Source organism: Sturnus vulgaris, chromosome 2 (genome assembly GCF_052056855.1).
Source record: "Sturnus vulgaris isolate bStuVul1 chromosome 2, bStuVul1.hap1, whole genome shotgun sequence".
Lineage (NCBI taxonomy): Eukaryota > Metazoa > Chordata > Aves > Passeriformes > Sturnidae > Sturnus > Sturnus vulgaris.
The window spans coordinates 64,014,954-64,038,489 of record NC_142244.1 but is presented as its reverse complement, the minus strand read 5'-3'; the positions used below and the strand labels follow the sequence as shown (position 1 = coordinate 64,038,489).

The following is a 23,536-nucleotide window of genomic DNA, read 5'->3' as shown; positions in this document are numbered from 1 at the left end:
ACCTTTGGCTGGAACTCAGGAAAAAAAATAGAGTGTATCACCTCTGTAAGAAAGGGCAACTATGGAGGACCAGAGAGATGTTGTGAAGTCATGCAGGGAGAAAGTTAAAGAGAACAAAGCCCCATTAGAACTTAATTTGACTACTGACAATAAAAATTGTTTCTCTAAATACATTAAGAAAAGGAGGTGTCCTGACCTGTATCAGCAATACTGTGGCCAGGAGGACAAAAGCAGAGATTTTTCCTCTGTACTGGGCACTGGTAAGATCACACCTTGACTCCTGTGTCCAGTTCTGGGCTCCTCACTACAAGTAGGGTATCGAGGTTCTGGAGCAAGCCCAGCAAAGGCAACAAAGTTTTGAAAGATCTAGAGAGTGAGTCCTGTGAGGAGCAGCTGAGGGGGCTGGGGTTGTTTAGCCTGGAGAAAAGGAGGTTCAGGGGTGACCTTATCACTCTCTACCTGAAAGGAGGGTGTAGTAATGTGAGACTTAGTCTCTTTTCCCAAGAAACGAGAAATAAGAGGTAAGGAAATGGCCTCCAGTTGCACCAAGGTGGGGGCAGGGGGGGTGAGTGGGAGATTGGATACTGGGAAAAAATTATCCACTAAAAGAATTGTCAAGCATTGCAACAGACTGCCATGGCTGGTCACCATCCATGGAGACATGGAAAAGATGTGTACATGTGATACTGAGGGATATAGTTTAGCAGAAGACTTAGATTAACAATAGGATATGATGATTTTAAAGTTCCTTTCCAGCTTAAATGTTTCTGTGACAATATGATTTAGGATGCAATTTGCTGTCTATTACTGCTCTATCAGGACCCCTATGCTTGGGTGGAAGCTTTGGAGAGGATCTGAATGTCCACAGTCTGACTCCTCCCATGGACAGAGAGTCCCCAGCTGTGAGACACAGCAAGCCCATTTTGAAATAGTGGTGACAGGAACATAGAATCTAAGGTCTTCCTTCAGTGAAAGGCAAAGATAGATACATGCCATAATGTCACCTACTTCCTTTCCTAGCTACACCAACACGACTTACTGTCAACTCATGTTCCTGCAACTTACCCATGGGGCTTCTGTAGGAAAATCAGCACAGTCATAATGCCTCGTGGTCACCTAAGAGCCTTAAAGAAGGCTTCTCTACCCCAGTGATGAACAAGTTACTTGAACAGAGTGTATGATAAATGGACAACAGTGCTTGGACTGCCTAGACACTGAGACAATACCCCTATAAAAGGGAGATTACATCAAACAAAGTCCTTGTATCCATGTATTTCTAGAGGGCAGCACCCCATGGTAACTAAAGCTGGCCTTAAGAAATACAGGAACATCATTTATTTGCCTCAATAATTTCCTTTAGTAGAATTTTTCTAGGTTGCTAACAAAAAAGAACCCCAAAATCAGTGTCATTGCTTTTTATCATATTTTTCCAGATTTTCTTAAAAAACATAGACAATATTTCTTTAATTTTACAAATGCTACACTAGGGAAGAATTCATTATCTGCTGACTATTCTCTTCAGCCTTTTGCAGAAAGATTTATCTTACCTAACATTTGCTATCTAAATCTGTTATAAGAGATCGTTTAAGCAAGAGGGAAGAGACAGGTATATTCATATTATGATTCATTTCAAAGACAAGCAGAACAGACATAACCTCTGCCCATGTGCTACAGAAAATGTCTTATCTAGATTAATTCATTATTTACAAAAAACTTTAAACCTCAGCGATCATATCATGGCTGTACCTTTGTCACCTATGTCTACAGAGCATAGATACTCATCAAGTACATTTGTTTCACATTCCTACAAAAGAACTGTCTCTGAGGGCAAAAAACAAACAAATAATAAGCCCTCCCTTGGAACAATATTCCATTGCTGAAAAGGTGCAGAGAGAATATTTTCTTGCTGACAATCTCCTTAAACCTTTCAAATAATTAAATTCATTTAGAATTAAAAAGATTGAAAAATGAGCCACTCCTACCAAAATTTGCTGATGGTCTCTATTTGATTTTAGAAGGAACTACTTTAGATTTTGTGTGGGAGGCAGAACTAAGCATTCTTTCCACTGAATATAGTTGAATAGGAATCATAGGTAAAAGTACATATGCCTACAACAAAGTCTCATATAAAGGAGACAGAGCTGTTTAGGACTCACTTTAAGCATTTGTGAAAAATTTGCCTTTAAGTAATGGTGGGCTCTTTCAGTGTTATCTCTTTAAGGCCAAATTTGCAAACATGTCTGGATCTTTATAAAAGCATGCACTTCAGTGCATCTTAATAGCTTACATCTGACAGAGCCAGTTTCCACTCGGAATTTTGTCACCATGCAAGTGAGAGGCTTCAGCAAGCAAGAGAAGCTTCTACAGCTTTCAGTGTATAACACTGATTTTTCAGAACTGACCCTTGCAATTCCTCTGACTTTTAAAAGAATCTTTCTGAGGGTGTCACAGAATGACAGCCTTTCACCAGCCATCCCTCTAGGGATCTTTGTGCTATGATAAATCACGTCAATTTTTGGCAGATGATGTTACTTTGGATTCTTGCATTTATGTTCAGACAACAGATTAAAACTACTGATAGACATAGGGTTAACACCAGAGGCAAAAAGATATACAGAATAAAAGCAGGACTAACAGCTCCACATGTCAGCTGCTATAAATCACTTTCTACCTGTTTCTGTCACATCTTTTCTGACTTTAAAAAAAAACAAACAAAAAAAACAAACCAACCAAACCAAATCAAACCAACCAACCAACCAACAAACAAACAAACAAAATAATAAACAAATTCATCTTTGTTTCCACTTAGGGATTTTTTTTTCCCAAACCCATCACATTCATGAACAAGTCAGTCAAGCCTTCTAGTTACAGAAGACAAGTACTGTAGCTGAAAAATTTGTGCAATGACAGATTAATGTCAAAAACATTGTGTGCATTAAAAAATCTCATATTTCTAATTTTTTTTTCATTCATATCACAGAGACGTGCATCTCCCATTTTTGATCCTGAGGCTTAGAGGATTTAAAATAAAAAGGAGAAATGCCTTTATCTTTCGTCCTCTGAACTCCATTATTTAAGATAAGGGAACTGTTTCTTCCACAGAGGTTACTATCTATAGTTCAGCTCTTGGTAACTGTGTCTGCTGCAGTATTTTCCATGGGATTTTAAAGAAAATACTTAATAACCTTATCTAACTTCTCTAGTCTTCAGCCCAAAATTCGAGAGGAAGATTGGTGACTACTGAAGTTATTTATCTCCATTACTCTCACCATCACATCATCAAATTGTCTAAATCCTAAAGCCACATCCTGCTTAACTTAGAGACCCCCTGAAGCCAGGTAGCTGCACCTTAAATGCAGGCTTCCACAGAAATACCATGAAGTGAAACAGAAGGGAAAGGTTTACTCATTTCCCTGAAATGCTATGCCATGCTATGTGCCAACTTTTAAAATGTGGAGCAGTCTTAAAGAATAGTTCAAAATTTTAACTATTTGAAAGTTGTTAACACAGTTTCTAGAGGACCAACCTTGGTAATAAAGTTAAATTCAGAGTAGGTTTAAAACAAGTAATTCTATGAGAAGTAAAATAATAAACCCTGGTTACTACTTATGACTATAGAAAATACACATAGCATCAAATATTTCAGAATTAAAATCAAAAAATAAATCTATATTTTTTTAGGAAAAAACAATGAATCAGCCAGCGGATTTACACAATTAACATGCATGCCTACCCCCAAGAGTGAATATTATTTCTTAGAAAGTTTAGTAATAAAAAACCGGAAACCCAAAATAGCACCTTCCAGTGAAAATATCAAGAGTTCTTCACACAACACATTGTTGGTAATTAGATTGGTGGTATACAGTACAGAGGGGAGAATGGTGGAGAAAAGTGATTTGATTTTGATGGTGACTTACAATTTAAAGGATATATGAAGATTGATTACAGAAAGGGGGGAAAAAACTACACATTTCTAAAACAGGAATGACTAGAGAACTATTAAATAAATCAGCACAGACAATGCATGCTTATTTATCCCAGGATGTTTGCACTTACTTTCATTGTATGTGTTCAGTTTTGGCATAGTGCTTTACGTAATTATTCTTTAAAGAGAATAATATTGAAATATCATTCCTATTTAATAATAAACCAGGAACTTCCAATAAAATAGTAGAAAACAGATCTTAAAAACCATCAGCTAAACAAAAAGAAAATATATGTAAGACAGATGCTTTCTATTGGAAAAGAAGGTAGTAGAACTTTTATTTCATTCTTCTTTTCCTATAAATGTTGATTTTATTTTGTATCAGCACTTTTGAAAATATCAGCTGAAAACTCCTCAGGATACTTGAACACTTCTCTAACAGATTTGCAAGAAAAAAACCTTGTAATGCAGCATAATTTTAACCTCCTCATAATGAAGTGCAACTTTGTCATCAAAATACTAAAATTGAACGAATTTAATTGAATTGAAATGTGGATGTCATCAGCTTCTTACCTTCAATAACTGAATTTTTCGCCTACTGGATAGAATCTATCAGTTATTTTAATCACAAAAGATAGGTGACACTCAAGAAATTATTACTGCCCACTAGATTAGATGAACCCCATATTACTGTACTTTTTCTTTTGGTTTTTTTTTCTTTATTCTTTCATAAAGTAAATGTATCTTAGAAGTACAACTTTTCTGCCAGCCACTTACAGACAGAATAGTTTTCCAGGTTTTCCAGAACTAGTGCCCTAATCCCTGCACAAGAAGCCAAGGACAGCAACTACATTGTCTGGCCACACATTAAACAGTATTTTGTACTTCACAAAAAATAATTTAAAACAAACAAACAAAATATTTAAATAAATAGGTTTTTTTGAGGGTGAAAAGAGAAAGCATCATAATGTTACCTTTGGAACAATAGGAATATTATCTGAAAGCAAATTACCTTCTAGAATACAGGGGAATACTCCTAAATGAGCACTTCTTCTTTAGCTGTGTGTAACTGCTCTAGTAATGAGCCATAAACCATTGCTGAATCTCCAGCTCTCATGAGCCAAAATGACACTGTGTTAATGACATGAAAAACAATACATTCTGGGCTCATGCTATCAGGTTAAGGGCTCCTGCTCAGGTCTGCTCATTTCAATCACATATTGGGCTACCACTGACCAGGGTGTCATACATCACCTGTATGTGTGATTAGCAAGGAAACCCCTCCCTGTCCAGGCTTGTTGCCAGCATTGACACCAAATGCTTTTGGTGCTCCTCCTCATAACCAATTTCCCCACCAGCTGTGGGTATGCCTAATGAACCAGACTAGTTGCCCACCTTCATAATTTTTTATATCTTAACGGCAGGACAGGAGTGAAGGGAGGCCACAAACAAACTTTTCCTTTCCTTTCAGAAAAAATAAACAAGCTTTCCTTGACTAAAATTTCTGATATATGGACCACAAAGCTGTGCCATCAAGTTAAGGTATCTGTTTTCTATCATTATACTTGATAGAAATTATATACATGATATACATGGGTGGCAACTGGCTCGTTTTTCTCCAGCATAAATTTCACATTTTCTCCAACTTTTAAACTAATTGACTTTGAGAGAAACACCCCCAGATGTTTCAAGACTCATAAATCCACATTTTTCAGTGTGCCCATAGGACCATTCTGGCTGGTCTTCCTAGCAGAACTTTAAAGCCCTTACAGGTTTCCAACTGGAGATCTGGAAATAATCAACAATTCCCCTCAGGCTTCAAGCTTCCAGGCTTACACAGGATTATTCTTTCACTCTCTGGGAAAAAAAAAAAACAAAAAAAACCAAACAGATAATAATTTCAAAGGTGGTACTTTCTATGGAGTGAAATTAACAGGTATTGGAAAGTATTTAGTTGATCAGTTGGCTGGAGATATGCGAGCACTGTACTGATTCACACCTTGGGATTCCTCTCACCAGGGGGAAAGTTGATGGCAGTATGGCTTTGGTGAAAGTCAAGTCATGCCATGAGACAGTTTGGTAATGTAGCAACTCACTGCCATCAGAATAGAATAGGCACAGGAATTTAAAGGCAAGACAATTTAATTTTACTAAAGCAAACTGAAGGCTATATAAGACAATATATAAAACATGCACAAAATATGAAATCAATTTCTTGCATCACAAGATGAGTAATCCACTGACTGAAGCAATGAAGCAATACACTGCTGCTGAACGGTGGCAAGACCAGGAGAATGAACTTCATCATACAATGCATACTGCCCGCATGACCAGGCAGAAAATATTCTTCTGCACTGTATTTAGACACTACATGAACACAGCTGATGTTTTTCTCTTGGCTTATGTGCATTTTTCTCGCAGTTTATATTCATTATGTGTACAAAAATAATGTGCGTGATTTTATTTTTTTTTTCTCATCCCCCTATAGATCAGCTCTAGAAAAAATAGCTTTTACTTTTTGAAGCTTCATGAGCAAGGATATCATTGACTACTCTTTCTGCACAAGAATTTGTACTGAGTGGGTAAAAGCAATAGCAAGTGAAAAAAAGTGGATTCATGGCATGAAGTATGCATTTAAATCATAGCAACAGAAACTAAAGAGTATCCTGAAGCATCCACTCTGATTCTCAGAACAGGCATTCTTGTCTATTTCAGCTAAAAATATTATCAATAGGGTGAGACCTATGAACTGAAGAATTGCTTTTGTCCTCTGTGGTAAAATAGCAGAAGGATAGTGCTGCTGCGCTTTGAGTGTGCCTGCTGCACGGTGAGAAATCAGCCTCTGAATCCTCTCCTGAGCTCCCGCTTTTTAACACAATGCCTCTGAACACCATCTGTCCTGAAAAACTTCCCTGCCTTCAATATTTACCCTACTTGCTTTTGTTTTGGGTCATGTTTTGTGCAGTTTTTCAGGGTGAGGGAAGGATGGGTTGCCTAAACAAGTTGAGCTTATGCCCTGAAGTTTTTTTGGTTTTTGGGGGTTTTTTGTTGGTTTTGTTGGTTTTGGTTTTTTGGGTTTTTTTTTTTCCTTTTTGAAAAATATACAAATGGATTTAAATTATAAAAAAAACAAAAAAATTGAAGCCAGTTGCCCAAAGGAAACATGCTTGGCTACTTCTCAACACTACAATCCTTACAGCAAAGACTATGCAGCTGACATGATAAAGCATTTGAATCAATTTAGCCACCAGCTTGAAGAGCTCTAGCTAAAAATGGGTGAGAAATACTTGTGTGAATATTTGGATCTTTCCCTCTTCCTCATCTGTGAGGATGCAGGCATCCTTCTAAAGCAGGAAAACCTTTTAAAACTCTCTGCTGACAGCTTAAATAGATGCCTCTCCCAAGCCTTTGGCTATCTTTCAATGAATTGAACAGAGGAGCACCTGCACATGTTTTGTTGTCCTTTTCCACAGTGTATCACTGGAATATTACTTCCTTTCTTCTTGACAATTCCTCTTCTATTCACGATTGCAGGTGGCAAAATATCAGCAATAAAAACTCATTCCAACTTTTCCTGATATCTCGTATACAATAAATCAGAATAAACCCACGATCATACATAAAGAACCATAGAATCATTTATATAGAAAAGACCCTTAAAATCATTGAGCTCAAATGTAAACCTACCACTGCCAAGTTCACCACTAAACCATGACCCTGAGTGCCATGTCTACACAACTTTTTAATACCACCAGAGACAGTGACTCAACCACTTCACTGGGCAGCCTGTTCAAATGTTTGATAGCACTTTTGGTGAAGAAATTTTTTCTAATATCTGATCTAAACCTCTTCTGGCACAACATGAGGACATTTCCTCCTGTCATATAACCACAGACACATAGAATGACTTGGGCTGGAAAGCACATTAAAGATCATCTAGTTCTAACCCCACTGTCATGGGCAGGGACATCTTCCCTTTGTTCAAAGTCTCATCCCATCTGGCCTTGGACACTTCTAGGGATCCACAACTTCTCAGGCAAACTGTTTCAGTGTCTCACGCTCCTCACAGTGAAGAATCATCCTGTCACGTGTTGGAAAAAGAGACCTTGTATAGAGTGACATGACCTCCCCTGAGCCTCCTTTCCTCTGGGCTAAACAACCCCAGCTCCCTTAGCAGCTCCTCATGGGATTTTTGCTCCAGACCCTTCACCAGCTCTGTTACCCTTCTCTGAGCACCCTCCAGCACCTCAATGCATTTCTGGTAGTGAGGGGGCAAAAACTGAACAGAGGACTTGAGGTGAGGTGCAGGACCTCCCGTGCCACACAGTACAGAGGGATGAGAAGATGACTGCCCTGCTCCTGCTGGCCACAGTACTGCTGACACAGGCCAGGATGCCATTGACCTTCTTGGCCACCTAGGCACAGCTGGCTCATGTTCACCTGGCTGTTGATCAGCACCCCCAGCTCCTCCAGGGATGGGTGGCTCTATTCATGACACTCCAAGCACTGAAATGTGCTCTAGGCCAGCTGTCACACTGGCTAATACTGACAGAGCTGTGTTTCTTGGTGAGCAGTGATAACCTACATGTAGCCATGTGACTGCCTGTATTGAACTGATCCAAGTCTATTTAGTGTATAAGATGTGGAAGAACATTAAGAAAATTTTCAAAAGTCTCAGGCTGTTATCATTCTGTACTAAGCTATGGTTTCTCTTCTGATACTGCTCAAAATATGTTTGGATCCCAGTTAATCCATCAGTGACTCTTGTACATCACACAGCTCTGTCATTGCTACTTAGTCTTTGGATGGCAAGCCTGATTTTAGAGAATCATCAAGTGTGTCTTAGGTTTCTGAAATAAAAGAAACATGAGATAAACCTGCACCAGTGACTTATCAATTTCTTTTCCTCTGTTGTCTCAGGTCTTAAAGAAAGGAGAGGGGAGACTTTGATTAGTTTTGCTATAGCAGTTGAGAGTGTTTAAGAAAATCTTAGCTCCTAGGGAGATAAAAACATAATGTTCACAGACCTTGCAAGGACATAATTACAATTCCTTCCTGCTGTCTTAAAATATGCACACCTTCCACTTCAATACTGCAGATCAGACACAGAAATGGGCACATTTCAAAGTGAGAATAGTGGAAAATGCTCTCATTCCATACACTTTTGCTTTCATCCTTACCTGTTGCTTGTCACTGTTGCTGGAAACACTAAGCCCCAGAAGACTGCAGCATTTTTGCCCTGAAGCTTGAAAGTTAAGCTTATTTTACTTTCTGAGTTTTATTTTCAATTAAACTTGAGATGCTTTTAACACTCCTTTGTCTCACTCCACTTTTTTATACCAACTGAGATTGTTGGAGAATTCGTAGTTATTCTAAATATTTTAAACAACTATTTCCAAAGAGCTCTCCAAACAGGGAGTGGAAAACCCTTTAGAGTTTATGCAAAGTTCTCTCTAAGAAGAGAGGGACTTTTATGTTATTTTATTTTATTGGCTCAGCAGTATCTTCCTTGCTGAGCAACAAAACAACTTTCTTGAATCTCTTGCCCTGAGGCAAGGACAAAAAAGCTAGTTAGACTATGGGATTCAGGTGTCACTGTGCCAGCAGAGCTCAGCAGAGCAGACCGTGGCTGATGAAATGCTCCTTTATGCAAGGAGGATTTCAAGCCACACGAAACATTTCTTCTTTTGTTACAAAAGCTTATCAAGTTCCAGAGGCTTTAAAAAGTCCACATGGGAAATTCAATTTCTAGAGGCACTTTAATCAATTATGCTAAAAAAATTCCAAAACAGTGAAAATCTATCCAAGTGAACAATATCCTGAAGAGAACAATGAAGGAAACTAAGTATCCGTGGAGCTGCTGGGGCAGAGATGAAGGTCAGGAATCCTTAGCTGTTGTGGCTGTTTACACTATTTACATAATGCAGTTATGAATGCAGTGATCCAGGCATGGTTTTTGAATAAATAGCAAAGAAAACTGGCAGATAATTAAAGGTTATTTAAAGTTTAGTTAAAGGGATCATCATTACATTGAAAATCTAGATCATAGTCAATCCATCATAATTGACACTCCAGTCACAGAAAAGTAAATTTTATCAACAATTTATTGTGATTTCTTCATTGGACTTACAGTATCAGAGAGACAGACTGAGTTCTACTGTTGGAAGGCCCATAAGCTGTAGGGAAACTACAAAAAACAAAAGAGAACTTGGACATTAACAATGAAGTTAACACCACAACTGAAACAACCTAAATCCAGTGTAGTATTTTTCTCTTAATTAGAAAATAATATTCATTTAATTGGATTAGAATTAACTGTTAAAATAAATAGATATTTTTGAAATGTTGCTAAATAGAATGAAAATAATTTTGATGGGATTTCATGCCACAATAAGAATTGCAAATGGAGAGAAAATACAGCATTTTATCTTATATGGAGTCCAGAAGAGTATCGATAGGTGTTTAAATCATCTCCAGGAAGATCAATACATATTATGAGAGATGCATAGTTTATCATTCCTCTTGACCAACAGAAGCAATGAAATACACAAAAAATAGGTGCAAGCACTGAAATAGAACTCTTTGAGGGTATAAATATGTCTCCTGAAAGAAAGAAGAAGTCCCCATTTAAAAAATGAAGTATCAGAAGTAAATCCATTCACTGAAGTGAGTCCGTTTTAAGAAAATTGTGTCTTTTAAATTGGGAGAGGAAGCCTCATCTAAACAGATCTTTCGAGATACCAAAAGAGAGTCCAGATCTGCCATGGAGCCCCAAATATATGGTACTTCACCTAACTTGTGTAAAGTTGGACCAAACATCAATCTCTGATATAAAATGGCCCTTCAGAGTGACACTAATAGAAGTATCCTAGAGATATTCCCTTCCTAAGCCTCAGAAGGATAATTTGCACTGCATGAGGTACACCCTTATCTCCAAAGGCTTGTAACTGCATTTGAGCATTTACAAGCTCAATTAAAACAAAGATTTGTGCAAACCAGTTACCCAGAATTTGTATGGATTTTTGAAATAGTACTAACCATTCTGTTCTCTGCTTTTGACTATTACATAAAGATTTAAAGAATAAAAACCAACCAAAAACAGTGCAAAAAAATCCTTGTAGACGAGTTTTGAAGAGTTTTAGTATCACAAGAGAGCATTAAGCCAAATGGATGTTGTCTCGGAGAGGTCAAGCTACCACTGAGGCAGCAATGCAAACTGCCATAAAGTGTTTGAATACAAATGGATTTAGTCAAGAAGAAAAAGGAGTCACCTTTCCCAGCTGACTTTCTGGTAGTGAGAGAGAAATCCTTTATAAGGGCACTATGGCAGCATGGGTTATGTGCCAGCAGGAGTGCCAGGCTCCTAGGCAAGTTCTCCAAGAACTGGAAGATGGAAAAGCAGAGCAGTGCAGGGCTGTGGTTAAACTAGTAGCCCAGCTGGAAAGCGAGTTGTCTTAACCTGTTCTCAGAGCTGCCTTGGCCCATGCAGGTGTCACACACAAAGACACAGTGCAGACATGCTGTCACAACACGTGTCCTTCCTGAGCCTTCTGGTTCAGAGGCTCAGAAACAACATTTAGCCCCACTTCATTTCATGAAGCACATAAAGTAGGAGCTGCAACCATTCCAGATAACTTGGACACAACCTCATTGATCCACAGAGGACAGAAAGCATCTCCAGGAAGCAACTCACACATAAGAGTTGAATGCCCTCTGAAGCTCTGTCTCTGAATCACTTCCTCCCTTCCTCCTCCTCAGCCTATCTAACAAAGATGCCTAGCTGTGCTGGAATAAATGTGCAATTTAGATTTTAATAGCAAATCTGGGTAAAAAGCCTCCACAGTGTTTATTTTCAGTCATGGAGGAAGGAGGTGATTCTTCATAATTTTCAAAAAATTCTGGGCTCTTGGCTGAAAGTGTAGTACTCATTACACTGAGTAATGCTGGTCTACCAGTGCAGCAAGCAAACTGCCCTTAAGTGACTGTCAGGCAGCAGCAACAGCTACTGTCAGCACCCATTAAAAAAAAAATCCTAATGTGCTTGTTATTTAATCAGCAGCCGTGCACCGTGTGCTGACCGTATATTACTGATCAACAAATGGTTATTAGTTTTTCCATGAAGAAAGCAATATAGTGGTACTTAAAATTAATACTGAATGTCAGTGCACATGAGTAATAGATTTTAATGTTTTTAGCCCTTTGGAGGGGAAAAAAATCAATTTCTGAGTAAAAGTTTGATACTTTTACACAAAGCCCATTCCTACCAAAAACACTTGAACGTTTTAATCTAAAACAAAAATCAGCAATAACTTTTTCACCTAAATTGGCCTAAAATCTTATTTTAAACTTTTTTCCCTGAATTCTTTCTTATAACTTTGATATAACAAAGGCCTAATAGTCCTCTGATCAGATGAGCTATAAATAAATTATCGAATAGTAGCGCATAATATCTTATTTCTTCAACGTACCACCTAAATATGAAAGATGCAGGTATGGGTTTAAGGTTGACTTGAATAAAAAAGCCTACAGATATGTTGCAAATTTACAGCTGGAAAAGAAAAGGCTTGGCAGATGAGAGTGTGCCCTGGTAGTACATTCTTCCACTGCAGCTTCCCTCCCTTCATCTTTTGTTTGCTTTGCATCCATCCATTTTAGATCTTTCCTGCTCTCTAGCTCAGGTATTTCATAACACACCCATCATCTTCATATCTAAACTCCTCAGATCAGGAGCTTTGTCCCACAGGGCATCTAATCCAGCAAAGTCATACAAGAATGAAACTTCTGAATCACTGTAATAAAGCAAAGGACTCTGTTGACTGTGACCACTGGCATAAAGGAAATAGCAAAGAGATGTAGGGCAATAGAGACCTACAAGAGGGACTGAACAGGAGTTATAAGGAGACAAGTGAAATACACCTCCCAGAAACAGAGGGAAGGAGACACCAGGCTCTGGAGGCTGAAGTGTTCAGGTTTGAAGTGAGAAAGCCAGAGCCAAAGAGCTCTTCTCTGAGATGCTGCCTTGGAAAATCTCTACAGACCAGGTGTTGATTCTAGTCAACAAAGGGCTTTGATAATTAAAGAAAATATTTCAAAATTCTTATTATTTTCCTCACTGACCAGCTGGCAATAGCTGTTAACAAAAGCTTTCCAGATCCATTTCTGTCCAATTTCTGTTGGAGAAGAGCTAAAGGCCAAATGAACTATATTTATCCTCTTCCTTTCTTTCCCAACTATAAGCAAGGATGAAATGTCACCAGGAAAATACAAGTATAATTGGCATATTTGATTGATGTGAAACTCTGTGGTTCCTGATTATGTGTCAGAGAACAAAAGTAGCTTATTGTCCTGTTAACAATTAAAAATGCACTGAGGGCTGAGACAAAGACCTTGCAGAGAAAAAAATAGAAGGAACATTAGCACAGTAAAAGATTTTAAAAACAAGATAACAGTCTTCAAACATGATGCAAAATCTGATCAACTGTGATGTCAAAATATGTAACCTTCAAAACAAATTTATTTTGAGAGCTATAGTTTCATAAAGTCTTTGCAGAACAATGTGACAGGACTTAACAAGCAGGGCTGCTCTATCCCCAGCTTTTATGTAAACAGCAGTTTACAACACACTTTCAAAGAAGCATGGGATCAGATTTCTTTCCCATTTGATTACAGAATTTAAATGTGCCATTTCAAGTGCTTTTCTCCTGTGAAATTTGCTCAAGAAGAAAGTGTGATTTTTTTGTTTAGAGGGTATTTCAGTAGTAACGTGCTTTACAGAACATTCGCCTGTTCTTCCCGAAAAATCTGATTCCTTCCTCACCTCCTCTTCCTTCCTCAATATCTTCTGTGTAAAAATAGCTGAATAACAGTTCCATACATCTACAACATTGAGATGTGTTCAGTGAAATAGCCCCTACAACAAAAGGAATGGCTTGCAATGTTCAAGCTTAAAATAGCCAGCAGACTAACTGGTAGCAAAGGGGGACACTGTATTTATAGCAACAGATCTGTCCATCATATATTAGATTGAAACTGATTATTACTCATCCGTTAAAGTTAGCATATAATCTGTTCAGTCCTTGCCCCTAGATATCTAAATACATCAGAGTTTTGTCCTGGTAAGACAGAAATGAGCAGAGTGATTGTAACAAACCCAGTGACAAATCTAAATTTAATCAAAACCTTCCCTTCAGCTATCCAGGTAGCAGGAAATAATAGAATGAGGCAAATCCTTCACCAGTGAAGGATAGTGACCAGAACTTGTTTTCCTGGAGGAAATGTGATCATAACATGAGAAAAACTCCACACATACAATTAGTAGCAAACACAGCAAAAAATTTGACAGCACTTCTTTCTCAGTTGTTTGTTTTTTGTTTGGTTTTTTTAAAATAAATGGTCAAAAACACAGATAGATGTGTATGCAAACAATAAAAATTGTTTCAAATAGCAGATCCCCTGAATTTTTGAATATACACAAAGATCTAGTTTAACCTGACACTGTTCTCAGAATGTACCTCTTGGAAGCAAAAAGGAAAGTCAACACTCATAGGCTGTATTGTTAATGCAGCTCTTTATGGATATTTCCTTGGCTTAAAGCTGTTCCAGCTGTAATGAACTCGGTAAGACTTGTACAGAGAGGCAACATGTTTTATTCAGAATGGAAAAAATAGGCCACTGGGTGAAGAACTTCTGCACAAAAGCATCTTTACCTTGAGGTGTGCCAATTGATTTAAAAAAACATTACTTGACCATGCAAACACTCACCTCCCTGCAAAATCATCTCAAAACAACCTTGTTTGTGTGCTCTGCATTTTAATAATACCTCTGCAAACTTCCCTCTTCAAAGTGCACATACATTACTATTACACAATCTTTTGACAGTACATGTATTTAAATTGTGCCTTTCCAAAATACTTCACCAGAAAGCCGTAGAATCAGGTACATCCATTTGTTTCTGGTAGACCAGCTATAAAGAACCACTTGTAGAAATATTTTTTGACTCCTTCAATATCTATTTTTCTCAGACCTTGACTCAATTGCATTTGGATACATCAGGTCTGCAGCAGATGTGCCAGAAGATCAAGTTACAATACTGCAAGAGAGTCTCAAAATGTATTTCATGAACCTCATAAGTACTTACATTAACATCAACTTTACTTTTTGAAAAACCCATTGCACTATGAAGTCTTTTATTGCTGCAGATTTCTTCTCCATTGTCTATGGGAACACTAGGTAGGGCAGGACAAGTAATTTTTCTACACTTTGAAAGGTATGGTTTATACAGATCTTTCATCTTGGTAAATTACCTAGGCTGTATTGTGTGAATAAAAAACATATTTTAGGCATTTTCAATATTATAAATAATATCTACATTTTCTGAGAACTTCCATTTTTAAGATAATTTAAAAAAAACTTTAATCGATTTTGTTATATATAAATTCATGTATAAATTATATTAGTTTTAAGAAGTACTTATTTATTCTAAAATTTAAGTGGTCAGACAGTAATTAGTTGGTGTATCTGAGACAAATTATAAACATATACTGATGCATTGCTGTGCATTTTAGGACCACAAAGTCTAGCATGATGCATCCTTCCTTTCCAGCCTTTGATCTCTGCAGCAGCTGGCAGTTATGCAAGCTACAGACAGCTGGAAATTTCTGGGAAATCCCCTGGGACATGGATAGTTGAGTACACAGCTAATCCTACTCAAAACAGAAACTTCCAAGTTAATTCTAACAATTTTTTTTTCTGAATCAGATAACATTTCCCATAGATTTTCTCCCAGTTTTAGCCAAAAGCCTCTGAAAGAATATACTGCAGATATCTCTGTATGGAAAGACAATTCTTAATTAGTGGGTAAGTGCTACCCTTTTAGCATGGAGATGACCCCATTTGCTTATTCTACAGGATCACCCCAATATTATCATTAGATGCCCATGTTTTAGTACTGTACTCACCATACAGAGTTTTGTTTCTCTGTGAGCTGATGAGAAAGTCCACAAAAAGAAATGGTCATCCATGTATTTATTAAAGTCAGAAAAATTTCAGTAACTTTTTTTTATTTTTAATGTCTAAGAGAATATTACCAAGAATTTGCCCATGTACTGAATGAAAATTTTTAAAATAAACCCTAATATGTTGAAAATCTCTACAGTGAGGTGCAGGGCTGTTTGTTGCTCATCTGCCATTGGACTGTGAATGCATTTGCAAATTTCTATGCAAGTAGATCTTCAAATATTAGTCCATAGGCACTCCTGCATTCCATGTTAATGTATTTGATTGTTTTTAACATGCTTTAGGCCAAAAATATAAACTTATTTTGTGCTAAGCTACACATTTACTGTGTAGCTCTAAGCAGATGTTAATTCAACCCTTTTTCTGATATAGAAACTAACCAAAACTTCACAGAATTCCTGTGTTTTGTCTTATGGCTAGCTTTAATAATTGAAATAGAAATCTTCATGCAAACTTTTTCCTGAGCATAGTTCCTCTTTTTGACAGGAGCCCTCTTTCCTCTTTCATATCTTCCTTTACTACTCAGTAACACTACAACTCCTACCCCTGCTAATGCCTCCCTGACTACATATCAGACTGAGTCAGGAAGGAGATTTCTGCTTTTCTAGCATCTTGTTACAAATTCAAACCTTATCACCCTACTATATAGATCATAAACTCTCATTTCTTACTCTTCAACTGCATACATTTGGTATCATTAAAATTTGGCACTACCAAGTGCAATCACTATTCTGATAAATACATCTTATCTCCAGTGCCTAGAGATAGCTACATGAAATGAAAGGAATAGCATCTGTGAATATCCTACAAAATAAAAATCTCTTCAGATTCTTCATTTTCTAAACATTTTTCTTTCCATTTTTTCCACTTTAATATACTAGCCACGGGAAAGATCGATGGCAGCAACTTCCAGAGAGGTGTTTGATGAAAGAATAATAAAATTGGTGTCTCATTAAGAAAACATGCAGTCCAGAGTCATATAGTAATATTATATTTATACCTTCAACAAGGTTTATAAGCCAGCTAATCTCTTTTGGCAAAGTAAGTTTTCTGAAGAAAAATATTTTTTTTTAGTAATCTATCTAATTTCATGTAGAAGAGGTTAACATATTGTTATGACACTGTTAGTTATGACAGGGAGTCATAACTATTGATAACAGCACCACAGTGCTGACAATTTTGCTTGCAAAGATCCACTGATATGAAGAAGGCAGATAGAACCTGACTTCATTTATGAAGCGTCTATAAAAACAAATTGATTACTTTTTTCTTTCCTTACATATATTTTTGTAGGAGAGATTATTTTCTATTACTCAAAACATTAAAAAGTCACTTCATGGATCTAGGTTAAGGATAGGGTCTATAGAGTTCCTAGGACTGCTAATGGATCAACCCTGCACAAGAAAATTACAATATAGCTAAGGTTAGTGTTACTTGTTCAAACTAGTTAGTGTAATGGAGCAATATATCTTTTAAAGGTGGCTAATTTACAATGTCAGAAAAAAAATCAGACACTTATGAGGTAACAAAAACATTTGACAGGTAAGTGACATGACCAGAAAAGATAACATTTTGGATATATGTAGTAACTTACGTGATGTTATGATTTAAACTGAGTTAAATCCATCTGTCATTTGCTCTCCCAGCCACAAAATCCAACGTCTCATAAAGTGAGAAACAAGAAGAGTTTAATAATCCAGAACCTCTTAATGATTGACTCAACAAGCCACAATACAATTCACCTGTAAGAAAGGCAGAACAATTTGAAATGGGCTGTTAATTAAAAGCTAAGGACATAAAGGTACGTGCATCGAATTTCACCAGCACTTAGTGTTAAGATAACTCTGAAGTGGTGTTACTTAATTGAAAATGTGGCAGTAGAGTTTACAAATAAACCTCTGATAATACCATAGTGGGAGAGATAACAGAACTTTACCCAAAAAACTGCAAACAGCAGTAGGCCATGATGAATAGAAACAGAAAAAAAAAGGGAAAAAAAAGAAGATAATTGAAAAGATATGTTCCTAACTAGTCAAAGAAAGGAGCTATGGTTTAGAAACAGCCAAATAAGAATCAGACGTTACATTTCTCAGAAATACCACAAAAATTTAAACATTGCACATTCAAGCTTTATCTGTCTCCATATGTATCATCTATCACTGCCATAGTTTTCCTCTTTCATTGCAAGTCACATATTCATATATATGTCCCAACTGTCTGATTTTGAACAGATTTTTAAAATCTCAGTACAGATACCTTAACCAGAGTGCAGTGCAACAAGCAGGGGAAAAAAAAGGCAGGTTGTGTTATTACAGATAGTAAACTCAGAGAAGGTAACAGGCAGGCACTCCAACAGATTGCCCAGGGAGGTCAGTGAGTCTCCATCATTAGCGATCTTCAGTATCTGTCTGGACATGATCCTGGGCTACTGGTGCTAGGTGGTCCTGCTTGAGCAGATGTGTTGAACCAGATGACCTACAGAAGTCCCTTCTGACCTCAGTCATTCTGTGACTCCATTAAAGGAGGGGATATAGTTACACCTCCCCCCCAAAAAAGTTTAAGAAGGTATGTGACGCTTACTTGTAGAAAAGTGATAAACACAAAAGTTCCTGCAAGCCTGAACATGCCTGTTTCATCTCTACCCTGCTAAATTTAGAAAGTCTCCTTATGTACATAAAGCTGTGCTGTTGACAACACATTACTTCTAACTTCCTTAATATATTGTATTTCTCAAGGCTACATTACCATGTTTATGTAGGCTTGTTACCATTTTTCATGGGACTTGCAGAGCTCTTTCCAGTGTCCCCCCCATGCCACTTACAGCAGTGACTGTGCCTCAAGATTTCCCAGGTGACGAGATCATTTTTGGAGTGAATGTGCTCAAATGGTCAATCTGTCTGCTGAGGCAGAAAAAAAGACCCAAGGCCAATATCAATAAATTCATGTAAACAAAATAAAAGTATTAGAGCCTGATAGGTACCTCTCAGGTTAGCTGTACATTCATTTTCATTGAAAACTGAGGAGCACTGGATAGACACCAAGGACAGCATGACAGATGATGGCTCATCACAGGTGGAAGACTAAGAGAAGTGGAAAGAACACAGTTCCAGTGTCACAGGAAGAAACTTCATTTTATATGTTTACAGACATTTTTCTTGCAGGCTCTAACTTTATTCAATGTGAAATTCTATGCAGTATACATAAGTATTTGTTTAATTACTGGATCTCAAACTGAGCCCCCAAAGCAGGACATTACAACATCTTTTTCTTCCAGTTAATAAATTAGGTAATCAACTCATTTCCATAGAGACTTCGTAGGACACTTCTCATCTTGAGGCCAGAGAAATGTCATAAATTATATCCAGAACCAGAGTTATCACAACCATTGTCTGCTTACCACTCTAAATGCTATTTTTCTTTAATTGTGTATGTTATTAGTTGTTGAAGTTGTTTTCCTTAGGACTGGAGGGTAGAAATTAAGTTGGTTTAAAATAAGAGTATGGTCTGTTTTTTAAAATCAGTGCTATAACTCAACTAAATATTAGTCAAAGACAGTTCACAAATACTACATACACTTTTACTGGTTATGATTATTCATCATGTATTTCAAAATAATCAACTGCTACAGCTTTTGGAACATTGCTACTCAATATTAAACCCTATTTCTCATTCAGAGGATAATTCACGAAACTAAAAACTCACACTTTGGTAGTCAATATAACATCTTTGGCCATGGTTCATTTAACTGGGGAAGATTCATAACACAAAACCAATCAGTCCAGTGGGCTCAGTTTCAAAGCTGAACACAGCAAATTATTCACCTATGTCACCAAGAACTGGAGTCTTCTCATTGTTGTTTAGTCAGTGTGTTTCAAAGAACACTGCATTTTGAACTACAATCTAGAAAGTATTGCACAATGACCTTTAAATAAACCAGAGCATTCAGATGGAGTCCTGCAGGTCAGGGAAATCCTTAAGCAAGCAGTATAATAACCAAGGATGCTATTTTGTCTAATTAGACCAATCAAGCACAAAGTAGGGGAAAGTCACACCTTGCAACTGAGCATAAAATATGCAGAAAGGAGCTAATCCAGTGAGGAGGCTCTTCAGACAGCCACAGCAACTAAAACCAGATCTCTCATTTCTGGGATGAGTGAGGAAATCACTAGACTGCAATAAGATAGATTGATTTCTTCTTTTTCCTTTCCAAAATAAGGATAGAACCCTCAAGTTTTGCAAGGAAAAGAAGTGGTGTTAAGTGTCCTCAAGACATAAGTAGGTCTGGCCCTTTGGGGGACATAACAGGAATGCCCAATTTCTGGATCTAAGGTAGGTGCTATACAACAAAATACTACAAATAGATCATGATGATGCAAGAAATATGGACTCTGGGGCCACCAACAAAAGAAGGACATGGACTTGTTGGGTCCAAGAGGAGGGCTGCAAAGATAACCAGAGGACTGGAACATATATCCTATGAAGACAGGCTGAGAGAGCTGGGGGTATTCAACTTGGAGGTGAGAAGGCTCTGAGGAAACTTTACAGTTCCTTCCACTGCCTCAAGGAGCTACAAGAGAGCAGGGTCTTCCTACAAATGCATGCAATGAAAGGAGGAGAGGCTTTAAACTGAAAGGGGATAGATTTATATTAAATAGTAGGAAGAAATCCTTTACTGTGTGGGTGATGAAACACTGGAATTGGTTGCCCAGAGAAGTTGTGGATTTCTGGAAATGTTCAAAGTAAGGTTGGATGGGCTTTGAGCAACCTGGTCTAGCAGGAGGAGTCCTGATTCATGGTTGAGGGGTTGGAACTAGATGATTTTTAAGGTCCGTTTCAACCCCAAACTCTCCATGATTCTGTAATTCTGTGATTATTTGATGCTCAAAATAGCACAACAGGAAAAAAACCTTATTAATAACAGCTGTTACATGCCTAGAAATTATGAGGACTTAATGTAGACAAAAAGCTGCTACAAGTAAGACATGTTTGAGCCCACCAGAAAAACCCTACACCCTATGGGGTGGAATTCCATGATGGAATGAAAATTAGACTAGAAGAGCCCAGAAATAAAGAAAGGACAGGAGGCTGGAAAAAAAATCAGAACAGTGAAAATTTCAGAGTTAAAACAAGGTATCAAAGTTTGTGAGCACTGGGAAGAGAAGTCAAGCTTACTCCCAGACTTAAAGTGCATGGTGGGAGAGAAGGGGAAGAAGTCTCCAAAGCATTAGGCAGCCGCTGTTACATTTTCATCCTATTGGACTGGTTGACAATCATATTTATTGACACTAAGAAGACTGAGGGATCTTAGAACCCCTGTGGAGCTTAGAACATGGTACCCATGGAAAAAGAAAGCACCTGCAGCCTCTGTAAAGGATTACAGAGAAATAAGAAAGGTGCATTTAGAGGAGTGTCGTTGAAGTGCCAGTGGCTCTTTGTTTTTAACCACAGCTTGATTTCTGGTCACACAGATGTGTGCAACAGAGAGATCATATGCTTTCTGCTCAGGGCTAGCCCAGCTCCCCACCTTCCCAAAAGCAGATTTGACCCAGACAAAGGCGGCTGAGGGAGTCCACTGAAGGGTGAGGGATGGAGAAGCATGGAAAATGAGTATCCAAGCACTTGAGCACATTGTCAGTGTCTTCTTCCTTCTTATCAAAATAGATGTACTTAAAAGTGTGGATTGTCAGCTGCCGAAAACAAAATGACTACCCACCACTGAACGGGGTCAGACAAGTACAGGGGAATGAACACTTGCCATGTTTTTCTTAAATGTATCTCAAATCCGTTTTGAGGGGACCACTTCCAGGAGGGTGTTGAAGCCATTCACTTTCAGAACTGCTCACAGAATATCACTTTTTTATGCTCTGTACATGCAAGAAGTTCATCAAACCTGCCCAGTAACAACTGTTGAGGCAGTTTTATGATGCGGGTATCTGTCCCCTGGGAGCAGGACTGAAGCCATCGACACAATTTGCATAAACTACCGTGCAGTCTTCAGATGGTAATAAATTAAGGTGACAACCTCCTGCTAAAGGCTGGGTACTCTTTTTATAAACTCCCTGAGGAACACAGAGTGTGTGTAGCTTTTGAGACCCTAAATCAAACCTGTAACATTTTGTGAAGATAGGTTGTGGCATTTTGTATTTTATATTGTGTCAAAGAAAGAAAAGGCAGTGGCTTTTAGAAAGTGTTTTGGGGTGGGGGAAGTGTCAACCAGTATGTTAAAAGTTAGCTGAGCATAACACATTATTCTTAATACGCATTCAACAACACACACTGTAATGACTGAGAATGCTGCAAATACTGAATGTAAACTATTGCTAATGTGTTTTACAGATCCACACCACAGAGCACATTCAGTCATTTTTCAAGCTTCAGCTGACAGATTGACAGATACCAATTGACAGAACACAGTCTAGCGGAATTCTTGACATTGGCTGTATCTATCTTAGAGCGTAGATGCATGACCACAGTAGGGCACATTTCCATGTGAAAAATTAGTCATAGGAAGTGGTGCATTACTGTGTTTCAGCAACGCTGATTGTGTGGAAAATTAAGGATGATGAAGGTACAGTTTTCAGTGCAGATTTATAAAATGTTCCTTTAAATGCTGCAAGAAGTAATTAAATAAAAATACTGATACGAACCAAAAAGCTGAAATACTTGATTTACATAATCAATTTCTATCTGGAAAATCAATGTGATGAAAGCAGAAAAGTCAAAGGTATGATTATACCTCAGTTCTTAAAGGTACGCGATGCATTTTAAATTGCAAAGAAGTAACTCTGAGACCTTACGTCTTCTCCTGCTGAAATATAATGACAAAATAAAAGTTCATAGTGAATTTGAATAGGAATAAGGCAGTCCTTTAAAATTCTCTCCCTTCACTAAAGATGCACATATATATATATATATATGCGCAGATACTTATGTGTAGGTAAATATACATATATATATATACATAATTATGTATGCATATCTGAACAAAAGTCCTAAGGGTAGGGGTTTACAACACGAAATTCATCCTGGCTTAGGTTAGAAAAGTTCTGAAATGCTGATTAAAAGTAACAGTTAGCACATCATAACAGCGTAAAGTGCTAAAATATGCCTGCAAGAATTGTTACTCAAAATTTTATATGCCATACAGATTCTTGTTCTTTTTTAGATGATTCATATTTACATTTGTTAACAAATCGTCAGAAACAACTGCCACAGGAATGAATCAAAAGACTAACTCAGGAAAGATGATTTTAGAAGCAGAATAAATAGACATGGGCATGCACAGGACATGCAGTTCTCAAAAGTTCACATAGAAGTATCACAAGTATTGTGAAATCAAAGGGTTTTTTATTTGTAGGAAAAGGAACCTCTAAAAATAAATATTCAGATAAAACTAAATATATCTACATAGCTTTAATAGATATTCCAGCAGATTGAAATATTAATTGCTAGGCAAAATATTTTGAAATTTGAATTAAAGTGTCATTGCATTATCAATAGAACGATATTACTTCCAGAAGAAACTTAGATTTCTTGTTATTTGCCACATTTAATTAAAAATCATTCTGTGACCCATACTTGTATAATTTTCTAGAC

At 37.4% G+C, this 23,536-nt stretch overlaps 1 long non-coding RNA gene across 1 annotated transcript in view; it reads right to left on the bottom strand.

The window, feature by feature from the left end:
- Nucleotides 1–22,799, bottom strand: part of LOC148224828 (uncharacterized) — a 127,089-nt gene extending 104,290 nt beyond the window's left edge. The window contains exons 1-3 of the long non-coding RNA XR_015801522.1: nucleotides 22,677–22,799; nucleotides 18,921–19,020; nucleotides 17,535–17,682 (exon numbers count right to left, since the gene is read on the bottom strand). This is a non-coding gene — a long non-coding RNA (uncharacterized LOC148224828). The remainder of the gene's footprint in view (nucleotides 1–17,534; nucleotides 17,683–18,920; nucleotides 19,021–22,676) is intronic.
- Between the last annotated feature and the right edge of the window lie 737 nt (nucleotides 22,800–23,536).